Raw genomic sequence first — 24,973 nt, forward strand, 5'->3', positions numbered from 1 at the left:
CCTTGCCTTTGGGGATGTGTCAAGTAAGAAATTGATGCAGCTGAGGTCAGAGAGATTTTTTTCCTGCTTTCTCCTCTAGGGTTTTGATGGTTTCCTGTCTCACATTCAGGTCCTTTATCCATTTTAAGATTATTTTTTTGTGAATGGTGTAAGAACGTGGTCTAGTTTCATTCTTCTGCATGTTGCTGTCCAGTTCTCCCAGCACCATTTGTTAAAGAGACTGTCTTTTTTCCATTGGATATTCTTTCCTGCTTTGTCAAAGTTAGCTGGCCATACCTTTGTGAGTCTAGTTCCGGGATTTCTATTCTATTCCATTGGTCTATGTGTCTGTTTTTGTGCCAATACCATGCTGACTTGATGATTACAGCTTTGTAGTAGAGGCTAAAGTCTGGGATTGTGATGCCTCCTGCTTTGATCTTCTTCTTCAGTATTACTTTGGCTATTCTGGGTCTTTTGTGGTTCCATACAAATTTTAGGATTGCTTGTTCTAGCTTCAAGAAGAATGCTGGTGCAATTTTGATTGGGATTGCAATGAATGTGTAGATTGCTTTGGGTAGTATTGACATTTTGACAATATTTATTCTTCCAATCCATGAGCACGGAATATTTTTCCATTTCTTTATATCTTCTTCAATTTCCTTCATCAGCTTTCTATAGTTTTCAGCATACAGATCTTTTACATCTTTGGTTAGATTTATTCCTAAGTATTTTATGCTTCTTGGTACAATTGTGAATGGGATCAGTTTCTTTATTTGTCTTTCTGTTGCTTCATTGTTAGTGTATAAGAATGCAACTGATTTCTGTACATTGATTTTGTATCCTGCAACTTTGCTGAATTCATGTATCAGTTCTAGCAGACTTTTGGTGGAGTCTATCAGGTTTTCCATGTCTAATATCATGTCATCTGCAAAAGCGAAAGCTTGACTTCATCTTTGCCAATTTGGATGCCTTTGATTTCCTTGTGTTGTCTGATTGCTGATGCTAGAACTTCCACCACTATGTTAAACAACAGTGGTGAGTGTGGACATCCCTGTCATGTTCCTGATCTCAGGGAGAAAGCTCTCAGTTTTTCCCCATTGAGGATGATATTAGCTGTGGGCTTTTCATAAATGGCTTTTATGATGTTTAAGTATGTTCCTTCTATCCTGACTTTCTCTAGGGTTTTTATTAAGAAAGGATGCTGAATTTTGTCAAATGCTTTTTCTGCATCGATTGACAGGATCATATGGTTCTTACCTTTTCTTTACTAATGTGATGTATCACGTTGATCGATTTGCAAATGTTGAACCAGCCCTGCAGCCCAGGAATGAATCCCACTTGATCATGGCGAATAATTCTTTTTATATGTTGTTGAATTCGATTTAAGTATCTTATTGAGAATTTTTGCATCCATATTCATCAGAGATATTGGCCTGTAGTTCTCTTTGTTTGCTGGGTCTCTGTCTGGTTTAGAAATCAAAGTAATGCTGGCTTCATAGAATAAGTCTGGAAGTTTTCCTTCCCTTTCTATTTTTTGGAACAGCTTGAGAAGGATAGGTATTATCTCTGCTTTAAATGTCTGGTAGAATTCGCCTGGGAAGCCATCTGGTCTTGGACTCTTATTTGTTGGGAGATTTTTGATAACTGATTCAATTTCTTCACTGGTTATGGGTTTGTTCAAGTTTTCTATTTCTTCCTGCTTGAGTTTTGTAAGTGTCTGGGTGCTTAGGAATTTGTCTATTTCTTCCAAGTTGTCCAGTTTGTTGGCATATAATCTTTCATAGTATTCTCTGATAATTGCTTGTATTTCTGAGGGATTGGTTGTAATAATTCCATTTTCATTCATGATTTTATCTATTTGGGTCATCTCCCTTTTCTTTTTGAGAAGCCTGGCTAGAGGTTTATCAATTTTGTTTATTTTTTCAAAAACCAACTCTTGGTTTCATTGATCTGCTCTACAGTTTTTTTTAGATTAATATTGTTTATTTCTGCTCTGATATTTATTATTTCTCCTCTTATGCTGGATTTAGGCTGTCTTTGCTATTATGCTTCTATTTCCTTTAGGTGTGCTGTTAGATTTTGTATTTGGGATTTTTCTTGTTTCTTGAGATAGGCCTGGGTTGCAATGTATTTTCCTCTCAGGACTGCCTTTGCTGCATCCCAAAGCGTTTGGATTGTTGTATTTTCATCTTCATTTGTTTTCATATATTTTTAAATTTCTTCTCTAATTGCCTGGTTGACCCATTCATTCTTTAGTAGGGTGTTCTTTATCCTCCATGCTTTTGGAGGTTTTCCAGACTTTTTCCTGTGGTTGATTTCAAGCTTCATAGCATTGTGGTCTGAAAGTGTGCATGGTATGATCCCAATTCTTTTATACTTATGAAGAGCTGTTTTGTGACCCAGTATGTGATCTATCTTGGAGAATATTCCATGTACACTCGAGAAGAAAGTATATTCTGTTGCTTTGGGATGCAGAGTTCTAAATACATCTGTCAAGTCCATCTGATCCAATGTATCATTCAGGGCCCTTGTTTCTTTGTTGATCCTGTGTCTACATGATCTATGCATTGTTGTAAGTGGAGTATTAAAGTCCCCTGCAACTATCACATTCTTATCCATAACGTTGCTTATGTTTGTGATTAATTGTTTTATATATTTGGAGGCTCCCATATTCAGCACATAGACATTTATAATTGTTAGCTCTTCTTGATGCATAGACCCTCTAATTATTATATAATGCCCTTCTTCATCTCTTGTTATAGCCTTTAATTTAAAGTCTAGTTTGTCTGATATAAGTATGGCTACTCCAGCTTTCTTTTGACTTCCAGGTCCCCTTACTTTCAATCTGAAGGTGTCCTCAGGTCTAAAATGAGTCACTTGTAGACAGTAAATAGATGGGTCTTGTTTTTTATCCATTCTGATACTGTATGTCTTTTGGTTGGAGCATTTAGTCCATTTACATTCAGTGTTATTATTGAAAGATATGGGTTTAGAGTCATTGTGATGTCTGTAGGTTTCATGCTTGTAGTGATGTCTCTGGTACTTTGTGGTCCTTGCGACATTTCACTCACAGAATCCCCCTGAGGATCTCTTGTAGTGCTGGTTTAGTGGTGATGAATTACTTCAGTTTTTGCTTGTTTGGGAAGACCTTTATCTCTCCTTCTATTCTGAATGACAGAGTTGCTGGAGAAAGGATTCTCAGCTGCATGGTTTTCCTGTTCATCACATTGAAGATTTCCTGCCATTCCTTTCTGGCCTGCCAAGTTTCAGTAGATAGGTCTGCCACTACTCTTATGGGTCTCCCTTTATAAGTTAGAGCGTGTTTATCCCTAGCTGCTTTCAGAATTTTCTCTTTATCCTTGTATTTTGCCAGTTTCACTATGATACGTCATGCAGAAGATCGATTCAAGTTACGTCTGAAGGGAGTTCTCTGTGCCTCTTGGATTTCAATGCTTTTTTCCTTCCCCAGATCAGGGAAGTTCTCAACTATGATTTGTTCAAGTACACCTTCAGCCCCTTTCTCTCTCTCTTCCTCTTCTGGAATTCCTATGATATGGATATTGTTCTGTTTGATTGCATCACCTAGTTCTCTAATTCTCCCCTCATACTCCTGGATTTTTTTCTTTTTCTCAGCTTCCTCTTTTTCCATAATTTTATCTTCTAATTCACCTATTCTCTCCTCTGCCTCTTCAATCTGAGCTGTGGTCACCTCCACTTTATTTTGCACCTCATTTATAGCATTTTTTAGCTCCTCATGACTATTTCTTAGTCCCTTGATCTCTGTAGCAATAGATTCTCTGCTGTCCTCTATACTTTTTCTCAAGCCCAGCAATTAAGTTTATGACTATTATTCTAAATTCTTGTTCCGTTATATTGCTTAAATCGTTTTTGATCAATTCTTTAGCTGTCACTACTTCCTGGAGTTTCTTTTGAGGAGAGTTCTTCCATTTCGTCATTTTGGGTAGTCCTTGGGGTGGCTCCCAACTGCAGGGTACTTGCCCTGTGCTGTCCGGAGTAACTTGTGTTGGTGGGCGGGGCTGCAGTCAGACCTGATGTCTGCCCCCAGCCCACTGCTGGGGCCACAGTCAGACTGGTGTGTACCTTATCTTCTCCTCTCCCAGGGGCAGGACTCACTGTGGAGTGGTGTGGCCCCTGTCTGGGCTACTTGCACACCGCCAGGCTTGTGGTGTTGCTTCAATGGGATCTGGCATATTAGCTGGGGTGGATCCACAAGGTGCACAGGGGTGGGAGGGGCGGGCTTAGCTCTTTGCCATTGGTGGTCCCCTGCGGGAGGGGCCCTGCAGCACCGGGAGGGAGGCTGACCCGTCGGAGGGTTGGATCCACAGAAGCACAGCGTTGGGTGTTTGTGTGGTCCAAGCAGGTTCGGTGAACTAGTTCCCTTTGGGGTTTCGGCTGGGGGATGTGAGAGGGAGATGGCACTGGCCAGCACCTTTGTTCCCCACTGAGCTGAGCTCTGTCTTCCAGGGCTCAACACCTCTCCCTCCTGGTGTCCTCTCGCCCTCCCACTCTCCTTCTGAGCAGAGCTGTTGCCTTTTAACATTCCAGATGTTAAGTCCCACTGGCTGTCAGAACTTGCAGAGTCTGGCCCCTCTGCTTTTGCAAGCCAGACTTCAGGGGCTCTGCCTTGCTGGGCGGGCTGTCCCTCCACCACCCCGGCTCCCTCCCACCAGTCCGTGTAGCATGCACTGCCTCTCCGCCCTCCTACCGTAGCTCTTCCATGGGCCTCTTATCTGTGCTTGGCTCCAGAGAGTCCATTCTGCTAGTCTTCTGGCGGTTTTCTGGGTTATTTAGGCAGATATGGGTGGAATCTAAGTGATCAGCAGGACGTGCAGTGAGCCCAGCGTCCTCCTACGCCACCATCTTCCCTCAATCCCTGAATTACTATCAACATGCTTATAAATATAACATTAAATTTTTAAATTTCAGAAGTAAAGATTATGAAAGTTGACAACTGCAGATTTGAACTATGGACTGTGATTCTAAACTCACTGGTAAACTTAAAAGCAGATATGACAAAGCTGAAGAATTAGTAAAAGAGATTCAGAAAAACAATGATCTTGAAGGAAGCATGCAGTAATAAAAAGATGGAAAGTACAGAGGCAAGCATAATAGTCAGTGCTCTCAACCTCGCTTCCAGAAAGATGGAGTGGATGTACTTATCCCTATTCTCTCTCCTGAGTACAACAAAAACTCTAGTTGTTATCTCTAAAACAAACATGAGATGACTTTGAAAGGTGGAGAGACTGTAGGCAGCCTGGATAGGCACCTTGGAACCAGAGAAACAATGAGGTAATGAGTTTCCAAGATTTTGTTTTAGTCTTATATATCCTTGACTTGAAGCTGAAGAAACCAGCAACCCAGAAATACCAGTGGGTGCAGATCAAATAAATCTCCAACAGAAGCTCTCTCTAGCAAAGGGACTGGGAAAAGGGAGCTTAGCAAGAAAGAAAACATTTAGCTACTAACCGCTCTACTCTAGCCAAACACCAGAGACAAAACTGTGGCCCCTCAAAGGTTGAGTAAGGAGCCACCCTTGCTAGGTGGTTTTGAGGCACTCCAATCTTCCTGCTGGGGTGATGTCAGAGGAAGCCAGGTAGGAATATAGGACCTCCCCCCACCCCAACTGGTTAGAGTCAAGCCTCTCCCCTTTCATTGTCAACGAACACGGAGTGGGGAGCCTGGACTTCATACCTCCCAGCAGCAATAACGAAGGACTGGGACAGTGTCAACACAGGCTTAATGGTGAATCACATCTTCCACCACAACCCAGCCGGAGTGAGGCTGCACCCTCTACATGGGTTCGGTGGAGCCCATATAGGAAGGAGTAGCTAGGCACTCCTACCTCTCCCAGCTAAAGGTCAGTGGAGGCCTAATGGCGAGCTGGAACCCCCACCCCTGCCCAGCAATAAGAAGTGCAATGTAAACCACAGTGACATATCTATATACCTAGCAGAATGGCTAAAACAAGAAATAGTTTTAACACCCAGTAGTGGCAAGGATGTGGAAGAACTGCATCATCCATACATTGCTGGTTAGAATGTAAAATGAGAAAGCTACTTTGGAAGATAGTTCAGCAATTCTTTTTAAAACGAAAAGTGGGCCTTCCAGTATAACCCAGCGATTGTACTCTTGAACATATTTCCCAGAGAAATGAAAACTTATTTTCACTCAGAAACTTCTGCATAATATTCATGGGAGCTTTGTTTAAACTCGCCAAAACCTACTGGACAGCAGCATTCCAAAGAATGAAACTGAACCACTTTCTTATACCATACACAAAAAGAAATTCTAAATGGATTAAAGACCTAAATGTGAGACATGAAACCATAAAAATCCTAGAGGAGAACACAGGCAGTACCTTCTTTGACACTGGCTGTAGCAACTACTTTCTTTCTAGATAGGTCTCCTCAGGCAAGGGAAACAAAAGCAAAAACACACTAGCCAAAACCTGCACACTACCCAAATGTCCTTTGGTGGGTGAGTGGTGAAACAAATTGTGGTACATCTATAACATGGAATATAGCCCTGCAATAAAAAGGAAAAGACTCTTTATTGATATATGCAACAATTTGGATGAACCCCAGATTAGTTATGCTGACTGAAAAAAAACCAACCTCAAAGGTTATATATTGCAGGATTTCATTTTTTAGGTTTTTTTAATTTATTTTGAGAGAGAGAAAGTACAAGTGGGGGAGGGCCAGAGAGAGAGAGAATCCCAAGCAGGCTCCTCACTGTCAGCACAGAGCCTGATGCAGGGCTCGAACTCACAAACTGTGAAATCATGACCTGAGCCAAAACCAAGAGTTAGACACTTAACAGGCTGAAGCACCTAGGTGCCCCACAGGATTTCATTGCTATCCATTAAATAATGTAATAGTGATTGAGAACAGATCAGCAGTTGCCTGGGGATGGAGATCAGGGAAATGTTGTGATGTATACAAGTAAGTATCTTGATTGTAGTGGTGCTTACACAAAGCTACACATGTGATAAAATTTCATAGAGTTATACACCTATACAGAAAAAAAATGCAGGTATTGCTGGTGAATCAATGAGCTTTACAGTTTGTGCTTTTGATGTTGTACTATCGTTACCTGTGATGTTAACACCAGGGGATGATGGCTGAAATGGGCACAAAACCTTCCTGTATGTTTCTTTGCAACTTGCTGTGATTTTATAATTATTTTGAAGTAAAAGGCTTGAAATAAATAAAACCATAAAGGGAAAGAAAAATAGGATACCTAGAAAATCTCCATGCTTGTGGAAATTAAGAAATAAATTATAAATGAACTATATGGAAGAATACATCACAATGGAACTTAGAAAAAAAATCTGGACAAATATAAACATACTGCAACATGTAGGACACAACTAGAGCAGTCCCTGGAGGAGGTGTGAGGGTGGGAGAATGTCTATTTTAAGCAGTATTCCAAGGGGAAGTCCTTTTTGAGAAAGTGATGTCTGATTATAATGAATGGAGAGAATGTGCCAAAAGCTTTCAGGGAAGCGCTATCCAGGAAGAGCTACAGAGGTCCTAGAGTCAGGAATGATTTAGAATGACCCAGAAACAGTACCTGTAGGTAGTAATTAACTCTAGAACCAATCCTAATGCAAAAGGGTAAATTAACAACCACAAAAAGTCTATATAGCGTCTCAGCTAACTTTTATCCGAAACATTCAATCCTTGGACCTGGTCACTGCTTGGAACCCTCAAGCTGTTTTCATCACCATGGCAGGCTAGCTTCTTAACTTGCCAATAGAACAAAACTGCAGGTCCTTCACAGGTCTTGTCAGAAATCTGGCTGCTAAATTTTCAATACTTTTGCAAGCCAGTTAGGGACTTGTAGTAGCTTAAAATCAACCATGGTGACAAAATCTATACCATGGAATCAGCAAACACCAGAAATGAGGTTTTGTTTTTGTGTTTGTTCTGAGAGGTGGTTGTCAAACATTTATCAGTATACTACTACCAAAGAAAGATTCCTGAAAAGATAGGACATGAGCTGTGTCATTAGATAGAATATAAGGTTACTGGAAGAGAGGATGAGAGAATTATAGATGTGGTGACTGAAATGAGCTAGGTTATCAAAGCTGGAGTGGGTTCCACTTAGAGAAAAATGAATACAGAATTTGATTCTATCAATTGGGTTATGAAGAGGAATAGAGTCATAAGAATGGGAGAGTAGGTAAGAAGAAATATTAATTTCAGGCTAAAAAAGTTTAGACATCAGTTGTTTCAAACATACTCATTCTTAAACTCTTATTTCCAACCTCTCTTTTTAAAGATATCACCTCCTACTTCAGAGAGAAAATAGAAGGAATAGGATCTAAATTTTAATATCCTCTCACCAAACCTACAAACCAAACACATCTGTGCTTTCATGGCCTCCTTCTGTTCTGACAACGTAGGGGTTAGCCCTCTACTGGTTTGTCTTATCCCTCTACTTGTGCTAGAGAGTTCATAACATCCTTCCTCTTGACTTATTATTTCCGATTACAAATCAAAACTCTTATCTTACTAAAGCTCTCTTTTGTGCTGTCATCTTAAAACGATTGTTTATCTTGGCATTCATGAAGCCACACATTTCTTGGTTCAACCCCCTCCCAATAAATAGAAATGCCTTTCTTTCCATAGTTATGACTCCTTATGAAAACCACTTCATCAAACATACCCTTTACTGTATATCCACTTACTGTGCTTTATTTTTTCTAATGACTCATTATTATTTAACATGATAATACAGTTTTATAATCTCTTCCTTTGTCTCCTCTTTTCTGTTAGAAGGCAAAATCTGGGGGCACCTGGGTGGTTCAGATGGTTAAGTATCAACTTTGGCTCAGGTCATGATCTCACGGTTCGTGTGTTTACGTTGTCCGTGCTGACAGTGCAGAGCCTGCTTGGGATTCTCTCTTTCCCTTTCTCTCTCTTTCTCTATCTCGTACTTTCTCTCTCTCTCAAAAATAAATTAATTAATCTTTTTAAAAAATTTAAAAAAGAAGGCAAAATCTGTGTTGTTCACTGCTGTACTCCTACCATTGGTTAACAGCAGCATTAAATAGAAGTTTCTACAGTGATGAAAATGTTCTAAATCCATGCTATCCAAAATGGCATGCATTACACTAGCCAAGCCATATGATCATGTGGAATCACTATTAATCGTTTGAAATCTGGCTACATAATCCAGGAGTTGTTTCTCTGTTTGTTTGTTACATTTTAATTAATTTAAATGTAAATAGCCACATATGGCTAGGTGCTACTATATTGGACAGCACAGATCTACTACAGTGCCTTCCACATAGGAAGATTCAGCAGAGTCTTGTTGAAAAAGAAAGAACGCATGAATGAAAAATACATGTATGAAAGAATGAAATACCTGCAATCAGTTTATAGTTTATAGATTTGGCATGGAACTGTCACCTTCCCCTCCATCTATTCAAGATTTCTGGCATCGGTTCTGTTATTAAGGTTTTGATTAGAATTTTTACTTGTTTCCATACTTGCCCAGCATATTACACAAGGCTTTTGTTTCACCACATTAGGCTGGCATCTTAGCAAATCACCATATTCCTCAAAATTTGTTTACTTCCTCATTGCTAAAACAAGATTTCTGAGCTATTTCTCTTTCTGGACAGAAAACCCTCTCACTTTACCTATTTCCTCTCATAATTTTATTTGTACTTGTTTTAAATATTCTTAATGTGAAATATTACATGGCAACATAAAAGTAAACACCTTGTATTCTACAATGTGGACTGAGATATAAGTGGTTAACAATATCATTCAAATTTCATTGTATTATTCAGGGGTCACATTTTACCTCTTCCTCACCAAAAATTACAACCATCAAAATTATAATCCCCATGGCTCCAGTTTATTTTTATTACCTATGTATCTCAAAACAATATACTGTATCATATTTATTCAGAGTTTTACAACTTTAAATTAATGATATTATACTCTACAAATCATTCTACATCTTATTTTTATTGTTTAGGAAATTTTTGAGATTTATCTATGTTTTTATACCTAGGTGTCTTTTGTTCTTTTTCACTGCTGTATAGAATACTACTGTTTTAGTACACTGTTCTATTGATGATCATTTCAGTTGTTTTCAAATATTTTCACTATTATAACCAAATCTACTATAAGGTTTTTAAAGCTTATTTATTTATTTTGAGAGGGGGGGGGAGAGAGAGAGAGAGAGAGAGAGAGAGAGAGAGAGAGAGAGAGAGAATCCCAAGCAGGCTCTGTGCTGTCTGGACAAAGCCCAATGTGGGACCTAAACTCAAACCTTGAGATCATGACCTGAACTGAAGTTGGACACTTAACCCACTGAGCCACCCAAGTGCCCCCCCCCCACTGTAGGTTTCTTACATACTTGTCTTTGTGTCCTATGTTAGAGTATCTCTGGTGTATACACATGGTAAAGTACATTCTGGGTTGTAGGTTATTTTTTTTTAACCTTCAATAGTTCTAGATATAGTCCTTTGTTATTAATGCATTACAAGGATCTTCTCCCAGTTTATTTCAGTGTTCCTATTTGAAAACATTTATTTTTAATAGAAATAAGCATATAAATCAGTTTGGATCACCCACTGCTCAAATCCACAAACAATAGCAAAAGTCATTAGTCAGACAATTTAGAAACTCATCCTAAACACTCAGAAAAATTAAAGCCTTAAAGCCAATGATTGTACCATATACTCTTCTAAAAGCTAATAAATATATTTATATACTTCATCTTTGTAAGATGTTGTTTCTTTTCATCTATGTTATTTTCATGGTTTTGATAAGGCTATGAAATTAATGTGCTATTTTCCTATTCTTTCATATCCTCATGAAAATATTAAGCAACTTTAGAGTATCTTAAGTCATCTTAGCAGCCATGATTACTTCACACATTCTTTTCAGTAATCAGTGCAAACATATGGATAGCCTTCCAGTAATTGTGGAAAACATATTTATTTGTTTATTCTTACTGGATTTATCTTTAATTCAGCTGATTTATTTTATAATAATTTAAATATACACAATAATGGTTAGAAGTTAACATTCTTTTTACAAAGAAGATTTTAAAAGGCTTGACAACAGGAAATACTACATATATTGTTGAAATGTTAAAAATAAATAAGGGTACCTCAGTGGCTCAGGTCATGATCTCATGGTTCATGGGTTCAAGCCCCCATCGGGCTTTGCAGCAAAAGTGCAGAGTCTGCTTTGGATTCTGTCTCCCTCTCTCTCTCTGCCCCTCCCCCATGCATGCACATGCTCGCCCACTCTCTCTCTCATTCTCTCTCTAAAAATGAATAAACATTAAAAAAATGTGAATGCTTTTTCCAATTTTTAAACCCATAATGTAACTGACATTTCAGATGGAAACCATAACAAGGAAGCAAACAGGAATCAGAGTCAGCATCCTGGCCAAAGTCAGTAATCAGAGATTTGATCTTGACTGAGCAGAAGACTGACCAACTCAGTAGTGACTGAGACTAAAGATCTAAAATGTCTAAACCAGATTGCCAATTATATTAATTCTTCTTTAGTTGCATTTAAGAAAACTCAATTTAAGCAAAACAAAAAACAAAAACCCCAAAAAAGCAAACAATACAACATAAAAAATATTTATGGAAAAGATACTAGATAGTGGGGAGTATCAGCAGTCCATCTGTAACATGAGCAGGAATACAGGTACTCAGATGCCATCAGCATTCTGTCTTGGCCTCCAACACTCTTTTCATACTCATTCTAGTTTTCTTTCTGCAACTTGACTTTTCCATGTTTCAGAAATCTTCTCTGATGACATTTCCTGAGACTGTTACTATAGAACTTCAGCCACCGAAGTGAAGCTGACTCTTTCTCAAATTGGATTCCAGTTATGTTTGGAGGGATTTTAATTAGCCTTACTTGGGCCAAGTGCCTATCAATTGTTGCTGAGAGGTCAGGGTACTATTATTGTGCTAGCTTAAGTCTGTTCTCCATTCCTGGCCACTGTTATGGCCAAGGATGAGGCTACCATCAGCATAGCTGCCCTCACTATAATGTTGCAGATGGTAGGGTGAGGGAAAGGATAGGGAAATAAGTCTAAACAGACATTCCCAGGGGCTTTATTCCAAAAATGGCAGGCAGACTAACAAGCTGTGATTCTACACAGAATATTTTGGCAATCATGCAGCGATGTTTCTAACAATTTGAGTTTTTCCAACAGTGAACAAAGCTATATTGTGAGGTAGAAAGCATTATGTAAATAAAAGAGATTATGGATAAACTATAAAATCATTTATTAAGTGTTATATAGGAAAGATTTGGAAAAGTCTAAGAGACTGGACTGCATTATCTTCTAAGATCCACTTTGATGGTTGATAATGCTTGATTTATTTCATTTTAGCCATTCATTGATTCGTTTAGCAATTTTTAGAGTATGTATTGTTTATGTCACTGTGCTACTTGTTTAGGATACAAAAGAATGAGACATCTTCTGTGCCATCAAGGTACTCACCAATTTGATTATATATATTTTAGTTAATACCAACAAATTTTAACACAATGTCTAAAAGTTACATGTCCACAAGACAATAAAAATTTTCCTTGGTGTATTCCTCACACCCCTTGCCTCTTTACCACACGTTCCGTATTCTAGCTATAACATAAGTCACCAAAACAAGCCATATACTTCCAGGCTGCCATTCCCTTACACATTTTTTTTTTACTCTACCTTCCTTAGGTGTCTAATATGATGTCTCCTTTTACTTCTCACCACAAAACAAATTTACTTACTCCTCCATGTACTTTATTATTACTTCAGTAACATATTGTACTTATAGAATTTCTTAAATAATTATGTACGTGTTCTTTTCCCACTGAATTATGAGATGTGAGAGGACAAGGATGTTGTCTTATTTAGTTTTTATAGTCAAAATGCAACACAGTAAAAACTCAAAAAAAACTGATTGTAACAAGATAAGGATAGTGAACAGTGGGAAATTTCTGAATGAAATGTGACTATAAAAATTAAAGTTAGATTTATTGTTAATAACAGAAAACAAAATAATTGTATTTTATATATATTTATAAAAACCCTACAGATGACATTTTCTCGTGAAGTAGCACAATCTTACCTTAAACATAGAAAAGATTCATATTTATAATAAAGTATAGGTCAATATTCCAATCACATATTCAAGGAAAAACATCTCAGTTTTCAATATGCAATCATTATGATCATTCTTTTTTTACTGAAGTATAATTAACATACAATGTAATATTAGTTTCAGGTGAACAACATATTGATTCAGCTGTTGTATACATTACTCATTGCTTACCACGATAAGTGTAGTCACCATCTGTCATCAAATAAGGTAATTACAGTATTATTGACTATATTCCCTATGCTGTACCTTTCATCTCTGTGACGATTGTGGGATCGTCACTCTGTGATTATATGTGGGATCTAAAAAACAAAATGAACAAACGGAAACAAAAACAAACACAAAGCCAGACTCTCAAATACAGAGAACAAACTGGTGCTTGCCACAGGGGAGGTGGGTAAGGTAATGGGTGAAATTGGTTAGGGGGATTAAGAGGTACAAACTTTCAGTTTTGGAATAAATAAATCATGAAGATGCAATCATTATAATCATTCCTGACAACTATTTTCAAAGTTATTTCAAGAAACGATGAAAAAAAGTTTGTCAAACAAAGCTCAACCATTAAAAACAGATAATCTTACTCAATATGCATTTATCAAATATTGACTTCCATTTTAACCCGAGTTCCAAAATTTTTAAAATCCTGGAAAATTTATAATGCCACAACAGTGATAGAAGAAAGAATAACTCCTGCCTTGTGTGTTGCTTTCACAAAGACCATCTTTTTTCTAATCTTTTATTCTTTATTACATAACATATAGATTACCTGTATTATATATTATAATATGTATATGTTATATTATATTAGATACTTCATATATTATATATTATAATTATATTAAATCATATATATATTATATATATTATAACATATTATATCTTATAATATGTATATATAATATATGATATATAGACTATATATTTGGTGGAAATGTGGAAGGATTGCAAAATGGCAACGAAAATTGCAAAAAATGCATATTTTCCACATCTTTCCCACACGTATAGATAATAATTTCATTATAAATCTTTAAACTCTATTCTTCTGATTCCTAATCTCTTCTCTCTTTTTTTGATGAAGTTCTATTGACTTTATATTATGTTTGTATTACATCCAACAGATTAAAGATGCATTAAATATTACATCTCATGGTTTTACTAAAGCCAAATACATTTTCAGAAAGATTAGATATCATCTTTCTCTACAAATCAAATTAGAACTGAAAAAGTCAGTTTCCACACATATATTCACAAAGAAATCATATGTCATACTCTGAATTTGTCTAAGAGATGAACCTTTCACCTTCTGATAATTACTTGAGACATAAAGAATGACAACTCAAATCAACTTTTACAGTGTTAAATTATTTCATAGGTCAATATCACGTATTAAGTTGCTATTTCACATCAAACAGTTTTACATTTTACATTTGCAGACAAAATATAAAGTACTAATTAATTCATATTCAAGGACTACATTATGTCTAAAATGTAAAACAGCAAATACTTATACATTTGAAGCCTCAAAACTCTTATGGAAGAAATACTTTAATTAGAAAATACTATTTCATTTTACTATAAGACAGCTTTTGCTCCTGAAGGAATGTACCTTTCATTTTACTTTTTTTAGACTGTCAGTAACTATTGAATACTTCCGCCTATTTCTGATAGAGATTTTAAAGAATATAAGAAAATCTTGAGACACAACTCCTGCACTCCAAAAGTTTCAATTTATTGGGAGATATTATTACTAACTTTCTGAAATAGCTAGAGAAGTCTTGATGCAAAGAAAGCAAAAATGATAGCTTGAACTTAAAACATACTTTATATGCTCTTACTCTCACTACCACCTATGAGGTAGGTAGAATTACTGGTCCTGTTGTGCCAATGTCTTACAGCTGGGCCGAGTAGAACTGGATTTAGCCCTGCAGTCTATCACCATGCTATTCTCTAGGCAAGTATTATAACCAGTGTTCATCGGGTAAAACAAAAGTAAGAAAAGAGTTCTCAGGACACTTCAGTATGCTATTATGTACAGTAACTTTAAAACAAGAATGAAATGTGCAGTATTTCCCAATCATTGGTAAAATGTAAATCTGATTTTAGCAGAATCAGGGGAAATGATTACAAAGTCTCTGAGACTATAGAATTAGGCTCAAAATCAAATAGATTAAAAGCTAGATGTAAACGAAAAAACAAACAGCCAGAGGAAACTTTATTTAAAAATGAGATGAGAAAGGTGTCTGAGTTCTAGAGTTATGAATCCATAAAAATTTAAAGCCATCCAGCTATATTAAAAAATCTCCCATATCAGGAAGAAATTCTTAAAATGAGAGTAACAAAAAGTTTCTGGCTTAATATATAAATAGAAAAAATTGGTGAGAAAAAAATGAAATATTCAAACAGAAAAAATGAGCAAAGAACTTGGAACTAACAACCTCTAGACACATACACATGCACACTGGGGAAAAAAGAGCAAGTTAATATAGAAAAAGTGTTTAGTCTTCATGAATTAATATGATAAAACTTTTCTGCAGAAGTTATAGTAAAGTAAGAAGAATCAATTTATCACATAGCAAAAGGTAATATAGACATGCTAACTGAAAAAAGAATGTCTATATTGTGAATGGATATATTAGCTGAATCCTATAGGGGAGAAAAATAATATATAATAGAAATAATATACATTTCTCTTTGATAAAGAAAACCATAATTTTTTAAAAAGGAACCTCTTTTAATGAGGGAACCATACTTAATGAAATAGGAAATGTAAAGAAAAATCACTTTTACCTAGAAATTCTTTTAATTCAGGTAACCATATTATGAATCATTTATCTTCATTAGTCATTAAACTAGAGGATGTAGAATATTTGTAACCCACGGACACAAAGAACCTATTTGTTAACCAAAGTAAGCTTAAACTTGAAATTGCCTCACTGTCACAGTTAGATTATATGTGCTATTTTGCTATAATTCCATGTAAAAAGATAAGCACTTTCTTATAAATATTTTTTCTTTCCCACCTAGAATGTAAACTTTGTTTTCAACAATTTTGGTATATGTACAGATAATGATGCATAGATAATCACATTAATGTATATTATGAATAATGGTAAATTTCTTGCTGAACTGATGTGATTCCACCAAGTTGGAATTCAGTTAATTTAGAGGAAAATTTTAAGTGTGGTATTCTTTACACAGCTCAGTTTGTATCTACATCAATAGTATATTACTAGTGGAAAAAGTTGTTCTAATGGAACCGTAGGTTTCACTTAGGAATGGCAGTAATGTATTTCTTCAGCCCTAATGTTAGTATTACCCTTTCATACCTTCTCCCCATACACACACACACACACACACACACACACACACACACACACCAATACAACATTCGTAGGTATACATACCAATAAGAGCTCTTCTTCCTAATTTTACACACTGTAGGATCCTCAGCAACAAAGAAACAAACTTCTTTTGAAAAACAATTCTAGTAACTTACCTAAAGAAGGACTGAACATAGCAATAAGGAACACATTATCTCCATGCTGTTTCTATCTATAACTAATTCATTTATTGTGTTTTACTAAGAGAAACTGTAAAAAATATTTTGGAAAATTGTTTGCCTTTTCCAATTGATTTAATTGCTTTTTAAAAGATATCAACAAGCAGCTGCCTTGAAATTTTTCAAGTCTTTTGTCTATTAAGGAACTAAATGTTAAGACAACTCAGTTACATTGATTAATGTAGTATTAAGGTACATAAAATATGACCTTCCTACAGGTTTATTTATTGCCTTTGTAAGAAAGCCTTTGATATTATCAACTATTCTGAGGTTATATTTGAATAACGAAGAAACTACTCTGTTCACTAACCTTCATTTAGAAATTTTAACAACACTCATCAAGATCTGTTTTGTTTATTCTTCTAATGCAAGACTGTTCATTCTGCCTGTCATTGTGATGAACTTTGTAGGGTTTAAAGGCTGAATAATCTTAGAGGAATCCTGAGCTTTCTACTTTTTCCATGGGAGATACTTCTAAAATTCTATTGAGAGCTGTTACTTAGTGCTGATATTTCTGCTTTTGCAAAAGAATTATCCATACTTTGGCATGGAGCCTCCAGAATGTATCTGATTTTTATTCATCCAGATTCCCTAAATGATCTTCCCCACAATGCAACTACTGGATTAATGCAAAGCATATGTTGCTAAATAAGAAAGAATTCTAGTTCATATGAGCTACCAAGTTAAAATTTAATAAAAACCGAAAGACTAACTCTTCCTTGAATATGGCCTCGGCAAAAGGTCATGCATTTTTTCCCCTCCCTCCTATAGGTCTTCAAACACTAAATTGAAAACAGGTAATGTACTGCTGCCACTCACCCCTTCATCCACCATTCACTCAGTTTTCCTCTTCTTAGGTTCTTTCCCAGAGCCCACTAAGTCATCTGAGGGAAAGGAAAATATGAGACTACAACTAACCAGAAAATAAAGAAGAATAGGGTGAAACTTGACAATGAAGCTTTATTTCCCTCTAACTGCAGCTTTAAGCTGTTAGTTGAAAAAAGTTAATAAAATACTGAGGTTTCCTATTACATGTTTCATTCTACACAGAAATGTACCTTAATAGCTTCCCACTCCATGACTGGCCAATAATTCAACACAAGAGATTTCTTTGTATGGGAAGGTATACTTTCCTATACTTTTGAAAAAGAAAATCAAAATGGACGTCACTGTGAGGTTATCATTTTGCCATGGGGGACAAAGTAAGTCTTCTATTCATGATTCCACTTTTGAAAGATTTTAAAATACAAACATTTGGGTTTTTTAAATTACTGTGATTTAGCCAAGATCTCAATACAAGCATTACTTAGTTATGTTTTCTAGGAATTATATGATTTTCACGGCTAAATGATTTAAATTGTTAATATTCAGTATAGAAATCAAAATTCATCCAGTGGTATAGCTCTTGAGAAATGTTAAGCCACACTGGAAAATTAAGCTTTCCAGTAATTTCCTTTCTTATTCTTAAATTATCGAGTTAAGAGAAACAGTTTTTGTTTGCTACAAGACAAACCAAAGATGTAAATAAAAATAAATAAATAAAAGCACCCAGGAAGAAATCTGTGCTTAGTGAAATAACAGACAAATAGAGAGCAAATGTGTAACCATCTGGAGAATAAGAAAATCAAAAGTAATAGCCGGCATTCAGAATTTATTACAAAGAAATTATGCCAAGAGCTTCTTACTGCAGTTTTCTATGGAAATGTTCAAATCAGTGGATAAAGAAATACATTATATACAACATATTCGGGTCCTACTGATATAATTTTGTACATGATCTCATGGCATAATATTTGCTAAGTAATCTAAATTAGCTTGGCTATAAATGCTGTCACACTGATTGAAAACTTGCTATCACACCACAAACAGCCAGTCATAATAAATGATACAATTTGGTGGAATTGTCTAGAGCCAGAGGGATATGATATTGGGTCATCTTTGGCAGTGTATTATTATAAAATGCAAAGAAATTAATAAATCTAAAAGCAATTGAGACACCAAACAGATACAAAATAGAGGGTAGAAAAGAGAGGAGACTTAATGAAAACTAAATAGGTCAAACCAGCAAAAGTTCATCATCACCTTAACGAGGGCTATAAGGTGGGATCCACAATGGTTCCCATCATCATCAGAAGTATAATTTTGACAATTCCACTTCCATTTGCTACTTCAGAATCTAGATGGAGAAGGAGGAGAAAGAGGAGAAAAAAATAAAATGTTCTTTCCCACTGTCTAAATCAACCCTTCAGAATGTACCCTGATATCGGCATTTCAGAAATCAAATCCAGTTACCAGTTGGCATTTTACTCCTGCATCTTTGGATGCAGAAATTATTTATTTTCTCTTTGAAGCCACAGTGCTTGGCATGTGTTAAATGGCCAAAAAAAAAATTTCTTGCATGGAATTGTTGGACTCTGTGTGAGAGAACAGAATCTTAGTTTGAAGGGCAATGATGAAATTTCTGAGCCTGTTTTCTAGAGCTGTGCTGTCCTAGTGTCTTAAAGACACTACCCATGTTAAATTTTAAAATTAAAAATCCCATTCCTTGACTCTACTGGCCATGAAGGACTCACTGACCACAGGTAGCTAGTGGCCACTGCATTCTGGAACAGTACTATCATTGTAGAAAAGTGTTTCAGATCAGACAACACTGTTCTGGAGCATGTCAGTAGCATATGATAATTTTCCACACATATTTTCTAAAATCTATATTCATTTATTCATTCAGAAAATATTCATTGAATATACATTATATGCTAGGCACTAAAGACACAAAAATAAACAAGACCCCTTTTTAACCATTTAGAACCTTTTGGGGAAAGACATTAGTGACTAGATAGTCACAATCCAGTGCCATCCCAGAGGGTTAATTGGAGGAGAGCATGATTTGGAGCAAAAAGTAATCAAGAAGAAGACTACTAGTCAAGGTGAATATTTTTAAAATTAAGCCAGATGGAAGTAGAAATGGAGAGGAGAAGAAAGTACCAAAAGGTACTTAAGAGGCACAAACAGCATGATTTGATAAGAAATTGGATGTGGTAATAGAAGGAGGAGTCTAGAGTAACTCCCAAGTTTCTGGCATGAAGGAATGAATAGAAGGCAATGCCATTAACTTCATTTGGGTCTATGTGAGGAATAACTGGTAGGATTTAGAGGAAAGATGACTATTTTAAGTTTATAAATGGGTGCTTTATAATGCTATATGGGTGTCCAATATTCTTGAGAAGATCTGAGATGAGCTCAGAGGTTTTGGTACTATCATTGTGGAGCTGGCAGTTTGATGAGATCACACAACGACAAAGAAAGGAATGCTGGCAGTGAGTGCCAAGAAAACAACATTATCAATTTCTTAAAAATCTGCAGGGAAAACAGAATAAATGGGATCATAGAAACAAAGGGAAAATAATTTTAAGGAGGAGCCAACAACCTAAAGAGCTTCAAAAACTTAAATAAGATAAAAACTAGAAAGAAAAAGTCCATTTAATGTGGCAACAGGTCATAAATGACCTTAAATGACAGTAGCAAAAGTTAGGTAGCAGGAATCCCAGGAGTGAAGGAATGAGAAAGAAGAAAAGGCACGAACAGACCACTCTTTCCAGAAAATGTACTGATACAGGATGTAAAGAGCTGTACACAAATTGATAGGTAGATATAAGCAGGGATGTTTATTTTGTTTTCTGGTTCTATTGTGGAAAAGTCTTGTGCATTTAGTTTAAAAGTTGCCATGTCTATAGGCTATGCATATAATGGGTTCATCTTAGCTTGTTTGGATTAATTGCAGCTTATCTCCAGAGCTACTGACCCTTGGCCAACACTATGGAATGCATTAAACTAAAGATAAATGATGTTTTGAAACCATGGGTCTGTGAGTTGTTTCAGAGCAGGATATATCAGCCTGCCAGCACTGTTTAGTAATAATAATTGGATTTATAATTACATCTAATTTCGATAGAGCCTGGGGGAGGGGAACTTTCAAAGTTAAAGCTGGAAACATAGCTAGAATATATCTACATGAGGAGTTCATTACAAAAGATCTCCACCATGAGCAGATTTGGGTTTCCTGCTGCAGAGTGTTTCAGATGCACACCAATAGTGCTTACAGACCTGTCTGTACAGACTAAGAGCACCTGTATGACCCAGAGGTGGGAGAATAAAGAAGTATGTGCCTGTGATCTCTGGACACCTTTCCATGCATATCTTCTGTTGTTTCTATGCTATATCCTTTGCCTATAATAAAGTTGTTCTGAGAGCACAGACAGTAAACAGAGTTCCCTAAGCAGTGGAACACTAAAGGTAATTAACACATAATGAACACTGGCTAGCATAATGTTAGCAAAAATACCCTGTTCTTTGTCAGTCTGTCAAAGAATTTGTCAAAACTGTGATCTGGGGGCTCAACAATTACAATTCCTGAGGATAGTTTTCTCTTCAGGAAAAAATTTATAAAGTCTTATTTCCACAAAACAAATTTAAAAGAAAAATATTATCCAGTTTGTCTGTGAAGCATCTTACTAACCATCAGTGATATCTGACTGACTGATTTTCCATGCAAAGTATTTCATTAGTTTATTAAGAGAAGCAGTCCATTTTAGGTACTCATACCCTCTTGGTTGTATTCTTCCACTGCCTTTTCAACCATTTCATCATCCCTCCACCTTCACCATGTGATTTCATATGCCCAGGCACCTCATCCGTTTCATTGGCTTGTGCTTACATCCAAAGTTTTTCCGGCATCCTAATGATGGATTAAATCCCCTCAGTTCACACTGAAAGGTCTTTTAATTATCTCTGCTCACATAAACATCCTATAAGTAAAGTACCCGGGAAAAGAGACCAGATGGTAATGTTCATAGATACAGACTAAGGTGAAACAGAGGGATAGAGTGATGAAAGTAGATTATCAGACCGTTTAATCAAGTGCCAAGGAACGTATCTTTTAAATCTGTAAGATGTGGAATTAAATTCCAGATGGGCTCCTTATCCGCTATATGACCTTGAGAAGACTACTTCATGTATGTGAGCATCAGTCTCCTCCTCTGGAAAATGGTAAAAACAGTAACGTCTCAAAGTGTTATGTGAGGATTAATATAACATACATATGCAAACTTTTTAGTCCACTGACCAGCATATAATAAGCATTTAACAAGCCGTGATTTAAATTCAGTGAATGAGGGGCGCCTGGGTGGCTCAGTCGGTTAAGCGTCCAACTTCGGCTCAGGTCATGATCTCACGGTTCGTGAGTTCAAGTCCTGCGTCAGGCTATGTGCTGACTGTTCAGAGCCTGGAGCCTGCTTTGGATTCTGTGTCTCCATCTCTCTCTGCCCCTTCCCTGCTCATTCGCTCTCTCTCTCTCAAAAATAAATAAACATTAAAAAAATAATAAAAAGTTCAGTGAGTGAGAGTTCACTAACAAATTATATATTCATGAATACAATCTTAACCTGTCCAAATCTCTCCATACCTCAGTTTTCTAATAGGAGGGTAAAATTAAATTGACCTAAGTGAATTTCTGTGAACATTGAGAGACTGAATACACAGAGCAACAAAGGCCAGACCATATGTAAAAACAGAATGCTAACCCACAACCTCTACACCAACCAGCGTAGGAAGCCAAACCACCACCTGTGCAGTAATCAGCCAGGAACAGTCAGGACTTTGTCAATTACTGCCAGCTTCTCCAGTACCTGCCTGCACTTACAACTCAGGACCAACCAGAGAAAGCCAGATAAACCCTTCAAACCAATCACGTAGGATATCTTGCTCCTGGTTAGCCCACCTCCAGCTTCCCCATGCAACAGCCTCCAGTCAGAGCATAAAGTCTTCTCTTTTTTTCCCATTAGAAAAACGTTCCCACTCCCTTATCTCCCTTGGAGTTTCTGCCCTTCACAAATGATAGTGGAGACTCCCTTGCTATTGTAAGCGCTGAATAAATAGCCTCTGTTTATTTTCATTGGGTGGTTTTTGTATCCACAGCATTATAACTGAGGCTAAAAGTTCAGCACCAATTTTGAAATTCCATATATTTTTATTAGTGTTATTATTGTGCAGAAAAAACAGACATCATGATCATTAAGGCTCACCCATGCGACCATCTGCTTGTGGATATACTACTTTTCCACCAGGCATATAATCCAGAAGCTTGTGATCAATCCAATTCTCTCCCTTACATCATTACCACAACACAGATTCTTCGACTACTTTGAGTATTCCGGCTGCTTAATCTCTCTTATTTTCCCTTCTTGCCATACATTTTTCTGCTTTCCATTTTGTCTGAATTCCAATGTCCAGCATTTTAGTAATTCTTTAGTCAATATTCTCATTAACCTTAAGTTTCATATACCTAGATAAACTCAGGGTAGACAAGTACCGTTTTTATTTGTTTTTTTCCCAGAAACTCTCCTTCCTTTAAAAAGAAAGAGGGTTCCTTTCTTTTGAGAACTTGTTTGCCCACTCCATCCACATGTTTCAATAGATTGCAGACAACTCTAGTGGTCCTAACCCCAATGTGGATGCTGTAGGAACAGGCAGGTGAACCAACTGGGATCCAGGAGATTCATCCCAGGGCATTTTTAGATTTTATTGTTAGCTACAAGGTTGGGAATTTATGAGTCCAGAGCTCTTGGCAATCATAGTTCTAGCCTAGTGGAATAAGCCAGTGTGAGAATGAGGCCCATAACTGGAAGGAAAAAGAGTGTATGCAGATTCCATTCACTGCTATCGGGAATAGAGAAGAAAGAACAAACTCTGAGGATTTAGTGACAAGTTAGTTGAGTCTGAGGTTGTGTCCAATCTGAGGCAAGAGCAGAAGAGAAAAGGCTGGGTTGTGTATAAGAACTGTGACAGTTACCAACATAATGGGACTTAACCCAGGTAAATCGGTAGATTAATGTTCAGACTCATAGTTTTGATAGTTCTGGAAATTAGCTGGATATGGTTAATAATAAAAACCTTAATAGTGCAATAATAAAGTGAGAAGTATGTATTCAGGATTAAGAAGTATTATACATTCAAGATAGAAGTGCACTAGTCTCACATATAAAGTCTAGAGTATAATTTAACATAAACTAAAAGCTCAAAATCCTTCAGGTTGTTGGATGTGTCTCACAATTGGCCATTCATTTGTCTTTGAGTTTTTAACTTTGGTAAGTGATGTCCTAAAATCTATTTGCCACAGTAGGAACAAGAAATGACGAGGGCGGGGGGGGAGGAGGATATCTCTTAGAATGCTACATTTGGGTCAAGATGCCCAGACAGATCATGCAATAGTAAGGAGGCCTGGGAGGTTACCAAGTCAACTGACAAATATTTACTGAGCATTCAAGAATGTCGAGAAAGCAATTGAAAATGCTTTGAATTGGAAGTTGAGGACACCCTTAGTCTCCTGGATTTTAAGCTTCCTAATTTTCAGGCCTTGGCCAAGTCATCTATCAGCTGTGTGCCTCATTTTCCTCATCTGTAGAAAGGAAGTGTTATTGTGGAGCATCTTATTTGAGGTGCTGTAGGACAAATAAAATTCCCAGCCCTAAATAGGGTGTGCAGTATTTGGGCAGACACTGGACAGATAAAATATCAAAAGAAAAACAAATAGCAATTCAAAATAATACTACATGAGCCACCACAAGGAGGCCTTATAAGCAAAATAAAAGGTAGAAATAATTACTTTAAAAGAATAAGAGCCTAGGGATGCAGTTCTAAACAGTGTGAAGTACAGCTGGGTGGCCAGTGGAGGGAGACTTTACACCCCTTCCCCACGCCACGGGGATTTTTCTCAAACTCGCCGAGTGTCAGCCTTACCACACTGATTAAGGATTGACCCGAACGGGGTGTAACTTGGGGCGCAGGCCTGGATGCTGCCGGGGGAGCCGTGCAGGCGGCCAGGAGCAGCGCGCAGCGCGACTCACCGACTCCGCCCGTCTCCCAGCGCCGCCCCTGCCCACTCCGCCGCCTCGGCGGCGCCGGCCGAGGCCCTCCGGGTCTGTTACCCGGTGTCCGGGCAACCGCAGGCGGGAGGCGGCCCGCTCCGGATCTCCGGGCGCGCGCTCCCTGGGCCTCCCAGGCGGGTGGTGTGCCAGCTCTGCGTTTCCGCCGCAGACCAGCCCACGTGGGGGCTCGAGCGCCTGGCCCCCCCCCCTCGTGCGGCCACCTCCGCGCGTTTTTCCTTTCGTAACCTACTTGCCCGGCCAAACTGCTTCTCTTTACTGAAGAGGGAGGTGTGGGCCCGAGTCAATACCTTTCCTACAGTACTTATTGCGAGAATCAAGGGATCACAG

The 24,973-nt window shown here is 37.3% G+C and overlaps 1 protein-coding gene across 4 annotated transcripts in view; it reads right to left on the reverse strand.

Annotated features, from left to right (window-relative positions):
* Positions 1–24,770, reverse strand: part of CCDC178 (coiled-coil domain containing 178) — a 421,184-nt gene extending 396,414 nt beyond the window's left edge. The window contains exons 1-3 of one of the 4 annotated variants that reach the window (XM_053206556.1): positions 24,605–24,770; positions 18,786–18,879; positions 17,523–17,587 (exon numbers count right to left, since the gene is read on the reverse strand). The gene's annotated coding sequence lies outside the window, so the exon portion shown is untranslated. The remainder of the gene's footprint in view (positions 1–17,522; positions 17,588–18,785; positions 18,880–24,604) is intronic. The other 3 variants (XM_053206558.1, XM_053206555.1, XM_053206557.1) reach the window with 3 other exon arrangements.
* Between the last annotated feature and the right edge of the window lie 203 nt (positions 24,771–24,973).

The sequence above is a fragment of the Acinonyx jubatus genome, chromosome D3 (genome assembly GCF_027475565.1).
Source record: "Acinonyx jubatus isolate Ajub_Pintada_27869175 chromosome D3, VMU_Ajub_asm_v1.0, whole genome shotgun sequence".
Classification (NCBI taxonomy): Eukaryota; Metazoa; Chordata; class Mammalia; order Carnivora; family Felidae; genus Acinonyx; species Acinonyx jubatus.